General features: G+C 47.6%; 2 pseudogenes; both read right to left on the reverse strand.

Annotated features, from left to right (window-relative positions):
• Window positions 1-703: 703 nt before the first annotated feature.
• LOC100580159 lies at window positions 704-4,334 on the reverse strand (annotated as a pseudogene).
• A 2,466-nt stretch (window positions 4,335-6,800) lies between these two features.
• On the reverse strand, window positions 6,801-12,832 carry LOC100579830 (annotated as a pseudogene).
• Window positions 12,833-15,396: the final 2,564 nt, after the last annotated feature.

Raw genomic sequence — 15,396 nt, forward strand, 5'->3', positions numbered from 1 at the left:
AATTATTTTGACTTAGGCTCCAAATATCTAATCTGATTCTAATATTTCCTTGCAGAATTATCAGTGGCCACTTGAGAAAGGAAGGGCTAGCTGGCAGACTACATCAGCTCAGGATTTTTAAAAGATGACTTTTTAATTTTGGTGTGTGTGTGTGTGTGTCTGTTTTTGTTGTTGTTAATGGGAGTTGGAGGTGATGTTCATCAGCAATGGAAATGAAGTCTGGTGGTCAATGCTTCCACACTGTCTAACCCTGCAGCTGAAAATAATGGGCGTTATTCATCTGTAAACTATGTTTATATGGTCTTTACATTCATAATTCTCTATATCTTGTGCTGTCTGATATAGGAGAATTCAGAAGAAATTCTCATAAAGCAAGTTGCCTCTTTAAGAGTTATCAGGGCCGGGCGCGGTGGCTCAAGCCTGTAATCCTAGAACTTTGGGAGGCCGAGGGGGGCGGATCACCAGGTCAGGAGATCGAGACCATCCTGGCTAACACGGTGAAACCCCGACTCTACTAAAAATACAAAAAAATTAGCCGGCGTGGTGGCCGGCGCCTGTAGTCCCAGCTACTCGGGAGGCTGAGGCAGGAGAATGGCGTGAACCCGGGAGGCGGAGCTTGCCGTGAGCCGAGATCGCGCCACTGCACTCCAGCCTGGGCGACAGAGCGAGACTCTGTCTCAAAAAAAAAAAAAAAAAAAAAAGAGGAAAAGGGGCAAGAAGCTGGGCTTGAACCTGGCTGGACCTTCCGCCACTCGGCCCGGCCTCCGTCTGTGACTGGCACCCTGTAAATGGGCACCAGGAAGCTCCGCCACCCTCACCAGGATGGTGGGGCTGGGCGGCCGTGGGACCAGGGGCTGGGGTGCAGGCCGGATCTGACTCTCTCCTCCCGTGACGCCCCCGCCCGCCCTCACGGGATGATGTCTGTGTACTCCCGATCCTTCCCCTTGCTCTCTTTCCACTTCCTGTACCTCACGGAGGCGTCCACGTTGGCGGGCGAGAAGGTGTTGGGCTCGTTCAGGAGGGAGATCACACTCAGGAGGATGGTCCTGACGTTCTGCGTGGGGTTCCACCTCTCTGAGGGCAGCTCCCTGCTCTGCGGGTCGTCTACCGGGGAGTGGAGGATGGAGATACACACGTCCCCCGTCTCGTAGATGTTAGGGTGCCACATCTTGGTTAGGAACCGAAAGGCCGGTGGAGAGTATGGGTAGTCGATGGGGAACTTGAGGCGCGCCTTGTAGTAGCCGCCCTCGTAGTAGGTGTTGGGCCCGAAGATGGCCACCTCCCAGTTGTATAGGTCGCCCTCGTCCAGCAGTGTCACGCGGAAGCCCTCGACCGGCTCTTCCTGCAGCCCCTTGAGCTCCAGCAGCAGCGCCTTCTGCGAGCTGGGCACTAGCGGCCGAACCATGGCGGCGGCGGAGGGGCCCGGGGTCGGCGGCGCCCGAGGCCGCGCGACCACCGCGAGTTCGCCAGATGGGCCGGGCCGCGCACCGTCCGTGGGGGGGAGCCACCGGGGCCACCGCCTGCCTCCTCCTCTGCTTCGCCGCCGGGAACCCCGAGCGTTCCACCAGCTCTGGCCTGATCACTCTTTTTTTTTTTTTTTTTTTTTTTTTTTTTGAGACAGAGTCTCGCTCTGTCGCCCAGGCTGGAGTGCAGTGGCGCGATCTCGGCTCACGGCAAGCTCCGCCTCCCGGGTTCACGCCATTCTCCTGCCTCAGCCTCCCGAGTAGCTGGGACTACAGGCGCCGGCCACCACGCCCGGCTAATTTTTTGTATTTTTAGTAGAGTCGGGGTTTCACCGTGTTAGCCAGGATGGTCTCGATCTCCTGACCTGGTGATCCGCCCCCCTCGGCCTCCCAAAGTTCTAGGATTACAGGCTTGAGCCACCGCGCCCGGCCCTGATAACTCTTAAAGAGGCAACTTGCTTTATGAGAATTTCTTCTGAATTCTCCTATATCAGACAGCACAAGATATAGAGAATTATGAATGTAAAGACCATATAAACATAGTTTACAGATGAATAACGCCCATTATTTTCAGCTGCAGGGTTTAGACAGTGTGGAAGCATTGACCACCAGACTTCATTTCCATTGCTGATGAACATCACCTCCAACTCCCATTAACAACAACAAAAACAGACACACACACACACACCAAAATTAAAAAGTCATCTTTTAAAAATCCTGAGCTGATGTAGTCTGCCAGCTAGCCCTTCCTTTCTCAAGTGGCCACTGATAATTCTGCAAGGAAATATTAGAATCAGATTAGATATTTGGAGCCTAAGTCAAAATAATTGCACATTTGTCCATTTTGGAAAGTAATGGAGGCGAGGGGGTGTGTGTGCACTTATATGGACGCACACATGCATAGGTACACACACGTGTTGTGTTTTCTTGTGCTTTAATTTTTATTTTTAAATTGTAAATTGACAAATCATAGTTGTGTATATTTATGGAGTACAAAGTGATGGTACAGTTTATGAATACAATTTGGAATAATTATATCAAGCTAATTAGCATCCACCACCTCAAATACTTGTCATTTTTAATGGGGAATGCATTTGAAATTTACTCTTAGTGATTTTTAAAATGTAGAATTCTTTACTATGTACTGTTTTCACCAAGTTTTGGAATATATCTCAAAGAAAAAAAACCTTATTATTCCTCTTGTATAAATGAGGCTTTGTACCTTTTGACCAGTATCTATCCATTCCACCCCACACCTCCAGCCTCTGCTAAGGACCATTCTGCTCTCTGCTTGTTTCAGTTTGATTATTTTAGATTCCACATATAAGTGAGAACATGCAGTTTTTGTCTTTTTTGGCTTGGCTTATTTCTTTTAGCATAACATCTTCCAATGTTGCTGCCAATGAAAAAATGATTTTCGTAAAGGCATGTAATTGTAATAGTCTCTTATGATTCTTTGTATTTTTGTGGTATCAGTTATAATGTCTCCTTTTTCATTTCTAATTTTATTTATTTGAGTCTTCTTTCCTTTTTCCGTCTAGCTAAAAGATTATTGGTTTTATATTTTTAAGAAACTTAGTTTTGTTCATCTTTTGTGTCATTTTCTAGTTTTCATTTGACTTATTTTTGCTCTGATCTTTATTATTTTATTTCCTTCTGCTAACATTGGAAGAATTTGTTCTCCTTTTTCTATTTCCTTGAGGCATAATACTAAGTTGTTTATCTGAGATCTTTCTGCTTTTTGCTGTTGATGTGTATTGCTATAAACTTTCCTCTTAGAAATGCTTTTGCTGCATCTCGTAAGTTTTGGTATGTTGTGTTTCCATTTTTGTTTTTCTCAAGATATTTTTACATTTCTTGTTTAATCTCTTCATTGACCTATTGGTTGTTCAAGAGCATGTTGCTTAATTCTTTTAATTTTAATTTCTTCATTCACCTGTTGGTGGTTCAGCACCATGTTGCTTAATTTCCACATATTTGTACATTTTCTGAAATTCCTTCTATTGTTGATTTCTAGTGTCATATCACTGTTGTCTGAAAAGGTACTTGATATGACTCTAATATTAAATTTGCAAAGATTTGTCTTGTGCTCTAACCTGTTGTGTATCCTGCAGAATGTTCTATGTGTCCCTGAGAAGAATGTGTATTCTGCTGCTGTTGGGTGAAGTTGCTGTATGTGTCTTTTAGGTCCATTTGGTGTAAAGTGTCCTTCAAGTTCAATGTTATTTTCTATCTTTTTTTTTTTGAGACTGAGTCTCGCTCTGTTGCCCAGGCTGGAGTGCAGTGGTGCAATCTTGGCTCACTGCAAGCTCCGTCCCCCGGGTTCACACCATTCTCCTGCCTCAGTCTCCCCTGCAGCTGGGACTACAGGCACCCGCTGCCACGCCTGGCTAATTTTTTTGTATTTTTAGTAGAGACAGGGTTTCACCATGTTAGCCAGGATGGTCTCGATCTCCTGACCTTGTGATCCACCTGCCTCGGCCTCCCAAAGTGCTGGGATTACAGGTGTGAGCCACAGTGCCCAGCCCTATCTTTTTATTTTAATAAAATAACTACCTAATTTATGACAGTAGGAAAGTAGGATCTGGTGTTCTCTGAGCTTCTTTGATTCGTGGGCAGGTGTCTGTTGCTGAATTTTAAAAGTTCTCAGCTATCCTTTTTTCTTTTCACATTCTGGGTGAATGCAGTTTTCATAAAAGGTGCTAGATTTGTGCAACCCTAAAGATAGGTGACTCCTCCGACTCACAGATCCTTGAGAGCCTCTCCCGAACAGAGTTTATCCACACACCCCAATTCCCATACCCACTCTCCCACATAGGTGTTCTGGCCACCAGTAGTCTCTGAAGGATGGAAGATGAAGAGACATAACATGACCTTTATGTGAGTCTCTACTCCTCCCAAAAGAGTGAATGTTCCTGGAAACTTCACCAATAGAAAATCAGGGGATATCAATATATGTAAGCACTCATTACTCATGTAATGGAGGCCTTGGCAAAATGTGACACTTAAATTTCTGCTCAGGGAGAGTAGAAAATAGGCACAGAGAATAGAGAGACTGGTAAAGAATAAAGGCTCAAAGGTGATTGAGTTGTGTTATAGGAACGTCTTGATCAGGCTTTGCTTTATTCTTCTCTTGTGGAGTATGAAACTGGCTGTTACAATTAAATATATTTCTTGATTTCCTAAAATGTTATAGGCTGTTTCCAATTTTTGTTATTTTTGGAGTTTCTTAAATCGAAATTTGATTCAGGATAATTAAAAAATATAATGTTAATGGTAAGATGGAAAGTAGGTCAAAAGGCAATCGTGTTAAACAAGAGGATAATTGGAGATAGGACCTTGAACGTGAAAGTAATCTTAAATTCTTGACTACTACGGTACAGTTTGCATAAAGAACTGAGATTTCTTCAGAAAACTATAGTGAAATGGGACACTGCAAATCAGATACAAATTTAAAATGAACACATTTATTCAATACATATCCATAGGTTATTCTGGATTAAATGTATACATTTTAAGAATAAAGTTTTAAATTTGAAAATGAAAGACTGTTTCTCATCTAAAAGACCGTTGGCTTCAAGATACTTACAACTGTGTTAAATCATCTTCCATTGGTTATAGTTGGTTATGGCATCAGCATCCCCAAATCCGGCTGACCCATACTACGTTTTTCCTAAATCTCTTTTTTCTTCTGTATCTTGCTAAGGCTGCTGGTTCATCGTCCCAATTTCCTGTATTTAAAACCCCAGTGCCACCTTTGACCTTGTCCTTTCTCTTCTGCTCTTCATGTCTTCTGTCTCTCACATTCATTCCAACCTACACAAAAAAAAAACTACTAGGTTTGCTCTTTTTATTTCTTGTTTTTGTTTGTTTGTTGTTTGAGGTAGGAATTTAGTTGGTTGAGGCCTTTATCACTTCTAATACAAACATTTAGTCATAAAAATTTTCCTCTCACCTCTGCTTCAGCTGCATCTTACATATTTTCATATACTTTATTTTTATTTTAAATCAGTTGTATGCACTTTATTATATTGTCAACAAAATAATGTTTCTAAAATAAAAACCAAGACATCAAGGGTTGACTTTCCCAACATTTCTTAACATTAAATCAGCACAACATCTTCCCAGATCTTTTCCTTTTTAGATGGCTCCATACTTTATTCCCTACCCACTTCCTCTTTCCTTTAAAGAATGATTAACAGATTCCATAGACAATTATCAAATAGAACCCAAAATATAACTAAAGTAATTGGAAGTAAAAAAGAAGGAAGGGTAAGATAGTTAACATAAACATGAACCCGTTTATACACTTTTTAATAATGTTTCTCCTTTACTTAAAAAATAAGGAGAGTGTAAAGGTAGTCCTTTGTTTAATCACTGAATCTAAAACTGTTTACTATAGAATAAAACAAGTAAAATAATCATCATCCATTATAAGCTTAATCAAGATGAGCACTGTTTAATCCTGATTAATTTATAACTAATTTTATGCTGCTGGTACACTTTTTAAAAACAGCTTTGTTTAGCCATAATTTAAATTTTGTGTAATTTACTCACTTAAAATGTTTCATACATATTAATATATTCATTCAGTTGTTCAATCATCACCAAAGTTTAATTTTATAACATTTTTGGTACCCTCAAAATAGTCTCAGTACCCATTAGCAGTCACTTCCCATTCCTCCTCCACTTTACATCATTAGGCAACCACTGTCTAAACTTGCCTGTTTGGGAGATTTTATATAAATGGAATAATACAAAATGCACTCTTTGGTTCTGGTTTCTTTTACGCAGCATGATATTTACAAGAATATAATATTTTCACCCAGGTTGCAGCATATGTCAGTACTTCATTACTTTTGTTGGTCAATAACATGATATTATATATATGATATGATACACCATATTGTGTTTATCCATTCATCAGTTAATTAACATTGGGGTTGTTTTTACTTTTTGGCTATTATAAGTAATACTGTAATAAATATTCTTCATAGGTTTTTCTCATCTTGTTTTTAGAGTTTTTTGTTGTTTGTGTAAAGACAGTATTACGGAACCCTAAGGTTCAGTGAAGGAACTCAGGGTGAAGGTGGGCTTACAGCACCACTGTCAGCATCCCTCCATGTCCTGTCGCTTCCAGAAACCAAGCTCACACCAAGCACGGCACAAATAAAAGCCATCACCCTCTTATGAATAAAAAACCATATATATTGTGGAACATTAAATGTTCTGCATGTACTAACATGAGAAAAAATATTTTTTCTCTACAGAGTGAATTTTTTCTTGGGGATTTGTTTTTCTCTAGGGAAGGCTAAAAAGAATTTGTGACTGACCAAATCAGATACCTTCCCAAAGAAGACAGTGCCTTGGACAGTGGTGATGGTGGCTGGAGGCACCGGGTGTCTTTGGCCGGTGCTGAGGGGGACTGACTGGGGATACAGCTTTCTTGGGGAGCAAGAATTGGGGATGTCGCAGGCCTCATTGTTCATTGTTGCACCGGACACTTTTCAAGGGCTGCTGATCTCTGATTTGCCTCTCTCTGTTGGGACAACCCTGGCTCTTGAGAGTGGTTGTTGACTGCTGGCTGCATAGCTCAGCATTCTGCTGTGTTCTGAGTAGAAGAGGTGCCTGTGGTTGCAGGGAACCCCACAGACGGGGGCTTGAAACTCCCGTTTGTGCTGATTTACCTTCGAGGCATGCTGCGCATGGCAAGGTGACATTTTCTTCTCCAGTATGTGTCCAACTGCTGTCATGAGCTCCTGAGCTTCAGCACTGCTGCTGTACACACGTGATCTCTTTTTTACCGTTTTTTGACTCTCAGCAGTGACTGGTGCTGGCTTACTTTTTTTCTTTGAAAAAGCCCACTGAAAAAATTTCTTGATGTTTTCTCCAAAGTGGCTTACTGAAGGAGGCTGTTTCTTGGATGGCAGTAGCTGGATGCCTGCATCCTGATGGGTGTCTTCTGTTTTCCTGACTGGGGTAACTTGAGGAGTCCTCAATCCTTCAAGCCCCTTTCATGTTTTTCTAAGTTTTCATGTTTTTCTAAGCCCTCGTAGGGATTCCTAGAGTTCTTCCTCTTGTGAGTAGAGGGAAACATCGCGCTTTGGCTCTCACATGAGCCTTGACAGTTTGGGTTCTTGATCTCCTTGTGCCCCAGGTTGCTCCTTCTGGCTGCCGTGAAGTCACGTAGCTCCAGGGAAGCCCCCATGTTCCCAGTAGGCATGCTCTGGAGATGGCCCTGGGGCACCTGAGAAGCCAAATTCTCTGAAGGATGGGGCAGAACAGATGCTTGCCCATCTGGAAGGAGCACAACAGCGGCAGAAACTTGAGGCTGGGTCTCTGACTTCATGGCCATTCCAGGCTCAAATTCACTAACAACCTCCTCCCTAAGGCACAGCTTTCTTGGATCTTGGGAGACAGACACTGTAGGGAGTAGAGAGCTTTTGCTGGTCCCTGGAGCCTCAAAACCACGCACATCCTCACTTGTGGCTTGGAGGTTTGCCAGCCTACAGGTTCCCAAGGGGACTCTGGGTTGTGGCACTGCCTGCCTGGTCTCTCCAGCCTTTGAAGATTGGGCTCCTAAGCTCCTGCTCTGCTGGGTGCTGCCTGTGAGGCTGTATGTGAGGGGCTTAGATGGCCACCTGCCCTCCTGTCCAGCTGAAGGAGCCTTCAAGGGCCCATGACCATTCCAAGATGGCATCCCTCGTGGGACCATCGGGAACTGCTCACATGCAGGTGAGGAGGCCAGAAGACTCTCTGGCATGTGAACAGATGCTTTGGTCAGCACCTGCTTTCTCAGACTTGCCATTGGTGGCTTTCTAAGGGACGTGGCCACCTCAACTTTTGAGCCAGCCCCAGATTCACAGGTGGCTGAGGAGGGACCGGCAAGCTGTGTAAGGGACAAGGATGAAACCTTTTCCAGTTTAAAGCACCGAATGGGCTTGAGGACCGTGAGGGGTAGACCCCACCTGTGTTTGGCCCGTAACCTCACAATGTGGGCTCCCAGCACCTGCTGAGCACACGGCTCGAGGAAGGAAAGCACCTGGGCTGTGTTCACACAGGCTTTCCCACTTTCCGGGGCTGCTAGATTGCTGGTTTTCACGTGGGTGTTGGGCACGGGAAAAGCCGTGGTTTGCAGCAAGCCAGGATCGACGCACAGTCAGGGGGACCAAGCCCTCGTTGGTCTGGCTCAACCTCCTGCCTATGTGGGCTTTCAGGAGGTTTTCTATACGATTCCTCTCTGTGCATCTTAGTAAATCACTTCCCGAGTCACTCCTCAAGGGCTTCCTCAAGATCCTTTCCGACTCCTCAGAGGTGGCCCCCAGAACCTTCCCTGGGAAGCTTTCCATGCCCCTGGATAGATTTTGTGGGGTCTGCCCCAGAATTTGCCCCAGATGTGGGCACGGGTCCTTCTCTAGCTGGAACTTCACCTTCTGTGCCTCCTTGCTGCTTTCGCCTGTGGACATGGAGGACTGCCAGGGCCTGGGTTTGCCCTTGGCCTGACTTGTCCCTGGCGATTCGTCCCCAAGCTGCATCAGATCTGGAGACTCTTGGATCCTTCCCAGGTTGCCCCAGTGTTGGATGATCCACTTTTTTATGTGTTGCTCCGGTTGTCTCTGGAGTTCAGGACTGACTGGAAAGTTCTCAGGCAGAATGGATGTCAAGCTTTCCTGGGGAAGGTTAGGAGTGGAGACACTACGGATGTCCTGAGATTTTTGGACCCTAGAGGGTAAAGCTAACCCACCTTCTAGTTGTTTCCTCAACAAAGGCCATTCAGGGTGCTGAGTTTCAGGTAGGGAGAGAGCTTGCACTTTGTTCTGCGATGCAGGGCAAGCTACTCCAGTGTTCTTAATCAGGGGTGGAAAAGCAGGAGATAGGACAGGGAAAGAGGATTGAAGATGGGCCTGAGCCTCGGCCTGAGCCATAGGTGTGGGCCGGAATTGGGGTGTGGATGAAATAAAGGGTTGGGACTCGGGCCCCAGATGGGACAGGGGCTGGGCCTGGAAAGGCAGTGGGGACAGTGTAGTATCCCTTTGAACTGGGCAGACATTGGACATTTCATTGAACAAGAAAGGAGGAGACTGTAAAGTATAAGACCTGTCAGTTACCCAGGCATTAGCCACCAGGGACTCGCTGTGCAGAGAGGGGAGGCCCCAGAAAAGCTGGCTATAATGCTTCCGAAAACTCTCCTGCAACAGCCTAGGATCTGAGAGCTTCTGAGGACTGGGCAGCTGTTTCGAGTTCTCTCCCATGTTCCAGAATGGTTTTGGGGTTGTGGTGTCCTGCTCAGCATCCAATTTCACTAAATTCCCCAAAGAATTTAAGTGCTTTTCTGGGGTCATTTGGTCTGTAAATGATCCATCATTTTCTTTTTCTTTCCAAATGTTGACCTTGGCTCTTTCTGTGACTTGTATCCCCACGGCATGCTGGCCATCAGAGCTGAGCAAAAACGGGCTACCAGCTTCCATCTGACAGGTCTCTGGTGAGTGGCGGGAAAGATGATCTTTCTGGACTGATGAGTTGAAGGCGCACCAGGTTCTGGTAGTCTCCTGCCACCAGGAGGAGGCAGAAACACGACTGACTGAGCTGTCAAGGCCTGCGATGGCTGGGACAGAAGCCGCCAAATCTCCATGTGGAGACAAGCTTTGAGGGACGGTGCCCAGTGGAAGTGCCCCCTCAGGGGATGGAGTCATCAGTGTGGAGCCCCGCAGGGGGGGAGCAGGGAAGCCTTTCAGAGGAGGCGGAGAGCAGGCCAGAGGATCAGGCGTGTGTGGTGGGTGAGGGAAAAGTGCAGGTGGCTCGGGTGAGGGCTGTTCTAGGGGAAGGGAAGGTTCTGGTGGCTGGGAGGCACTTAGGGAGGAGACTGAGGTGGTCCTTGGGCCTGGTGATGGGGTGGAGGCCAGATCCTGAGGATGCTTGGCTCGAGGATCCGGGGAAGCTACCGGGGAGAGAATGGGAGCAGCATCTTCTATAGGCTCATGAGAGGACCGGGAGGCTCCATCAGGTGCTCTTCTGCCCACCTCACCTGGGAGGTCTGGACCGGAGAGCTGAGAAAGGCCACCTTTGTCAAGGTGTGGCTCCAGGAGGCTGCAGGAGACAGGAGGCATGAGCTGCAGCCAGGAGCAGGTGGGGCCGAAGGGCAGAGTGGGCGCTCGGGCCACAGCCCCTCCACCACCCCACACCCTGAGTGCCCGATTCTCCTGCTATCCCTCGCCCCAGGGTTGTACTCCCATCCTCTGCCCCCCAGGTCTCCCCATCCCAGGTCAGCTCCAGGCTGCCTATGGCCCTGGGGTCGCATCCCAGCCCTGGTAGGAAGGATGCAGGGAAGGGGAAGTGCCTCACCTCTGCAGGTGTGAAAGCAGGTCCCAGGTCTCCTCCAGGCCTCTCGGGCACTGTCTACAAGCTGGAAATCAGGAGACCGGGTTAGGGCAGTGAGGGAGGGGCCTGGGATCTCACAGGAGGCTGAGTGGCTGTTTCTTCAGGGAAGACCATGGGGAATTAGACCCTGGAACCCACACATCTGTGTCCAAAGCCACATGGCCCAACGGTAATAGCAAGGCATGGAGGGCGGGCTTTGTCATTCACAAAGGGCTTCCACACAGGGACCCCCACCCCCACAGTCCTCACAACTGCCCTGTGGGGAGAAAGGACTGGGGTGGTCTCAAAGAGCTATCAGCCTTAGCAGAGTTGAACAGCTGTTCCCAGGGAGCGGGAGGCCCCCTCACCCCCCTCCGCATCCAGGCAGGCATTGGTCTCCCCAGGACACACACACTGCCCCCTGCTGGGTAATGCCCAGTCCCTGGCCCACCATGGCTTCATTCCGGCATGGAATCTGAGAAGGACCCGGGGTTCTGATTTCCTTCCTAGGAGCCCCCACCTCAGGCTTCTTCAACTGACTTCTTCAGAGTCAGTTCCCTCTGGGACAGACGAGATCAAATTAATCTTAGTGTGCCCTGGCAGAGCCTTACCTCTCAGACTGTGGTTTTTCATCCTGCCTCTGGGCCTCCCCCTCCACCGTACTGGACACTGGGAGACACGATGACGTGGGGAGACAAGATGACGCTGGGAGACAAGAAACGGCGAGGAGCTAGGACCAGCTCTCCCTCTCCGCCCCCAGCCCAGCCGCAGCACGCTGCACTCACGAACCACATGGCTGTCTTAGTCTTGCTCAGGGAGCTCTGTGTGCTTCCTCCCACTCATGTTTAAATGGATGACAAACTCCTTTTCTTCTTAGAAAAACAGGAAGAGGGGGCTGGGTGTGGTGGCTCACGCCTGTAATCCAAGCCCTTTGGGAGGCCGAGGCGGGTGGATCACCTGAGGTCAGGAGTTTGAGACCAGCCTGGGCATGGTGAGACCCCGTCTCTACTACAAATACAAAAATTAGCCAGGTGTGGTGGCGGGTGCCTGTAATCCCAGCTACTCAGGAGGCTAAGACAGGAAAATAGCTTGAACTCGGGAAGCAGAGGTTGCAGTGAGCCAATATCTCTCCATTTCACTGCAGCCTGCACGACAGAGCAAGACTCCGTCTCAAAAAATAAAATAAAATAAATAAAGTAAAAATAACACACAGACACACAGGGATTTTCAATATGAGGTCCACCACGGACGACGTCAGTCCCTGTTCCTCCTCTCCAGGAACACCCAGGCTCAGGCCCGCAGGAACTGCTGAGCTGTCAGGTAGGATTCTGCTTCCCAGGAGACCAGAGGAGACGTCAGACCCCGGTGGGAGGCCCTTGGGGGCCCAGCACAGGCCCCAGATCACCCCACACAGAGGAGGGTGGGCCCCGAGCCACCTGCCCCAGAAAGTGGCTGATGAGCCAGGGCTCAGGGCCTTGTCTCCGACAGGGACCTCCCCAGTCTCATGACCGGTCCTGGGGCTGAGTCCACGGGTTTGATTTCTCCTTGATGCCTCCTGCACTCCCCCACAGATGGACTGAGAGCTTGGGATGGAAATCCCAGTACACGATCTACCCCTACCAAGCCCTGGCTGCCCTGCCTCTCCCTGGAAGCATGATGTTCTGGTCTCTTCTGAGACTTCCCATCGCAGAAGTCTCTCCACTGGATTTGGAAAAGTGGAACTAATAATAAAAAGAAAGGAGAGAATCAAGCTCTGTGGGTTTGAACTGAGGGCTCCTCACCTTTCTCTTCCCAGGCGATGGTGAGGGGGGGTCGTCACAACGGAGGTAAGAGAAGTAGGGGAGTAATAGGAAGAATAACCCCAGGGCAAACACCAAGGTGAGGAGGATATCCAACACCCATGGTGTGGGGCTGGGGGCGTTCAGTGATGAGGCGCTAAGTAATTTTAAAGGAAAGGGAAGATTCTCCATGTGAATAGGCGCGTTGCTTTCAAGCAACTGAGCTCTGGGCATCCCGGTGGAGACCAGGGACTGGGGCCCAGGCCTGTGTCACAGAGCTGGGGCCTTGACATCACAAAGGGCTCCTTTGTTGGGGAGGGGCAGTGGGAGGGGGAGGGATGGCGGGAGGGGGAGGGGCAGGAGGAGTGGGAGGCTAAAGCACAGCCCCTCTCCACCCCCCCAAGCCGGGGATCCCCCACCCTCCCACCTCCCACATCCCTCCTTCTCACTAAGTTTTGTCAGTGATAGAGCTGAGCCGATTTTCTATTCTTTCTCCCTGGAACATAGATATTACCTGGTTCCTTTTATCTATTGGAGACGGTGGCTTGAAGTTACCTATTTTATAGCCCTTGAAAATCTGAAGTTCTGAAATTTTGGCTATGTACCAGGGATTTTTATTCTCAGAATCTCGTTCGTCCTCAACTCCAGCTTTTCCACACAATGTTTTTGTCTTGTATCAATACAGAGACAAAATGTAAATTTCTTTTACTCTTAGTTTTGCAAATTTTGAATAGCAAGTTTTAAAAAATTATTTCTATCTGACTTTCAATCAAAGGGACCTACCCACATACAATTAAGATTTTTTTATCTTTTAAAATTTTATGTACTTATGTATTCATTTTATTTTAAGTTTCAGGATACATGTGAAGGACATGCAGTTTTCTCACATAGGCAAATGTGTACCATGGTGATTTGCTGCACCTATCAACCCATCACTTAGGTATTAAACCCAGCACGCATTAGTTATTTTTCCTGAAGCTCTCTCTACCACCGGCCCTCCCCTGACAGGTGCCAGGGTGTGTTGTTCCCCTCCCTCTGTCCATATGTTCTCATTGTTCAGCTCCCACTTGTAAGTGAGAACACGTGGTATTTGGTTTTCTGTTCCTGTGTTAGTTTGCTGAGGATAATGGCTTCCAGCTTCATCCATATGCCTGCAAAGGACTTGATCTCATTCCTTTTTATGGCTGCATAGTATTCCATGGTGTATATGTACCACATTTTATTTATCCAGTCTATCATTGGTGGGCATTTGGGTTGATTCCATGTCTTTGCTATTGGGAACAGTGCTGCAATGAACATACACATGCATGTATCTTTGTAATAGAATGATTTATATTCCTTTGGATATACAGTAATGGTATATCTGCCACAGCCTCTCTACTGCACTGTGGGGAATTCTGCCCAGCGCAAACCACCCAGTCTCCTAGCACTGGAAGGGGAAAACCACCGACTAGACCCGCAGTAATGGCGGTCACCCCTCCCCCCAGGAACTTGGTCTTCTTAGGCAGACTCCAGGATGCTGTGCTGGCCAGTGGGGATTCCATGCCAATGGGTCTTAGCTTGTGTGGTTCCGTGGGAGTGGGTCTGCTTGGCTCCCTGGCTTCAGCCCCCTTCTCATGGGAGTTGATGGATCTCCTGCTTCACTGGATTTCTCCTGCTTCACTGGATTTCTGCAAGCCACCAGAGTATGCAAAAACTCCTACAGCTCAGTACCTGCCCAAGTGGCTGCCGACTGGAGCCCCTGCTATGGGTCTGCACAGCTTTGTGCTTGGGACCCAGGGCCCTGGTGGTGTGGGCTCACAAGGGGATTACCTGATCTGGGGTTTGCAAAAATCTGTGGGAAAAGCATAGTTCCCCGGGCGGGTAGCACAATCCCTCACTGCTTCCCTTGGCTGGAGGAGGGAGGTCCCTTTGCCCTGTGCACTCTTGGGTGAACTGTTGCCCAACTCTGCTTTGCCTTGCTCTCCATGGGTCACACCAACTGCCTAGTCAGTCCCAATGAGGGAATCTGGACACTTCAGTTAGAAATGCAGAATTCACTGGCTGCAGAATTCACTGGCTGCTCATGTTTGTCTCAGTGGGAGCTGCAGAGTAGAGCTGTTTCTCCTCAACCAGCTTGGCCCCTCCCCCAATTACAATAATTAATATTCAAAATTTGTAATTCTAATTATGAAAGAATTATAAGTAGTTAAATCTTCAAGTGGTATTTCTGTAGATGTATGGCATTTACAGTTCTGGACTTGGTAATGCTTAAAGTGCACGATAACTTATGGGACTGCTATATAGGCATACCTCAGAGACACTGTGGGTTTGGTTTCAGGCCACTGTGGAGATGAGCTTTTAGGGCAGTGCCCAATGGAAGTGCCCCGAGTCATGGTGAGATGGAGTCAGAGTGCAGTCCAGCAGTGGGGGAGCAATGAAGGCTTTTGGAGGAGGTGGAGGGCAGGCCAGAATGGGGGGGTGTATGATGGGTGAGGGGAAAACACGTGGCTTGGCTGAAGGGCGTTCTAGGGGAAGGGAAGATTCTGGTGGCCAGTTCTGCAATAAAACAAATATGGTAATAAAGCAAATCACACAGAAGTTTTGGTTTCTCAGTGCATATAAAAGCTAGGTTATACTATACTGTAGTCTGTTAAGTGGGCAATAGCATTATGTCTAAAAAAGTCAATGTACATACCTCAGTCAAAAATTATTTTACTGTTTGAAAATGCTGTCAATCACCTGAGCCTTCAGCGTCATGATCTTTTTGCTGGTCGGTGGCCTTGCCTCACTGTTGTGGCTGCTGACTGATCATGGTG

Source organism: Nomascus leucogenys, unplaced genomic scaffold (assembly GCF_006542625.1).
Source record: "Nomascus leucogenys isolate Asia unplaced genomic scaffold, Asia_NLE_v1 Super-Scaffold_442, whole genome shotgun sequence".
Taxonomy (NCBI): Eukaryota; Metazoa; Chordata; class Mammalia; order Primates; family Hylobatidae; genus Nomascus; species Nomascus leucogenys.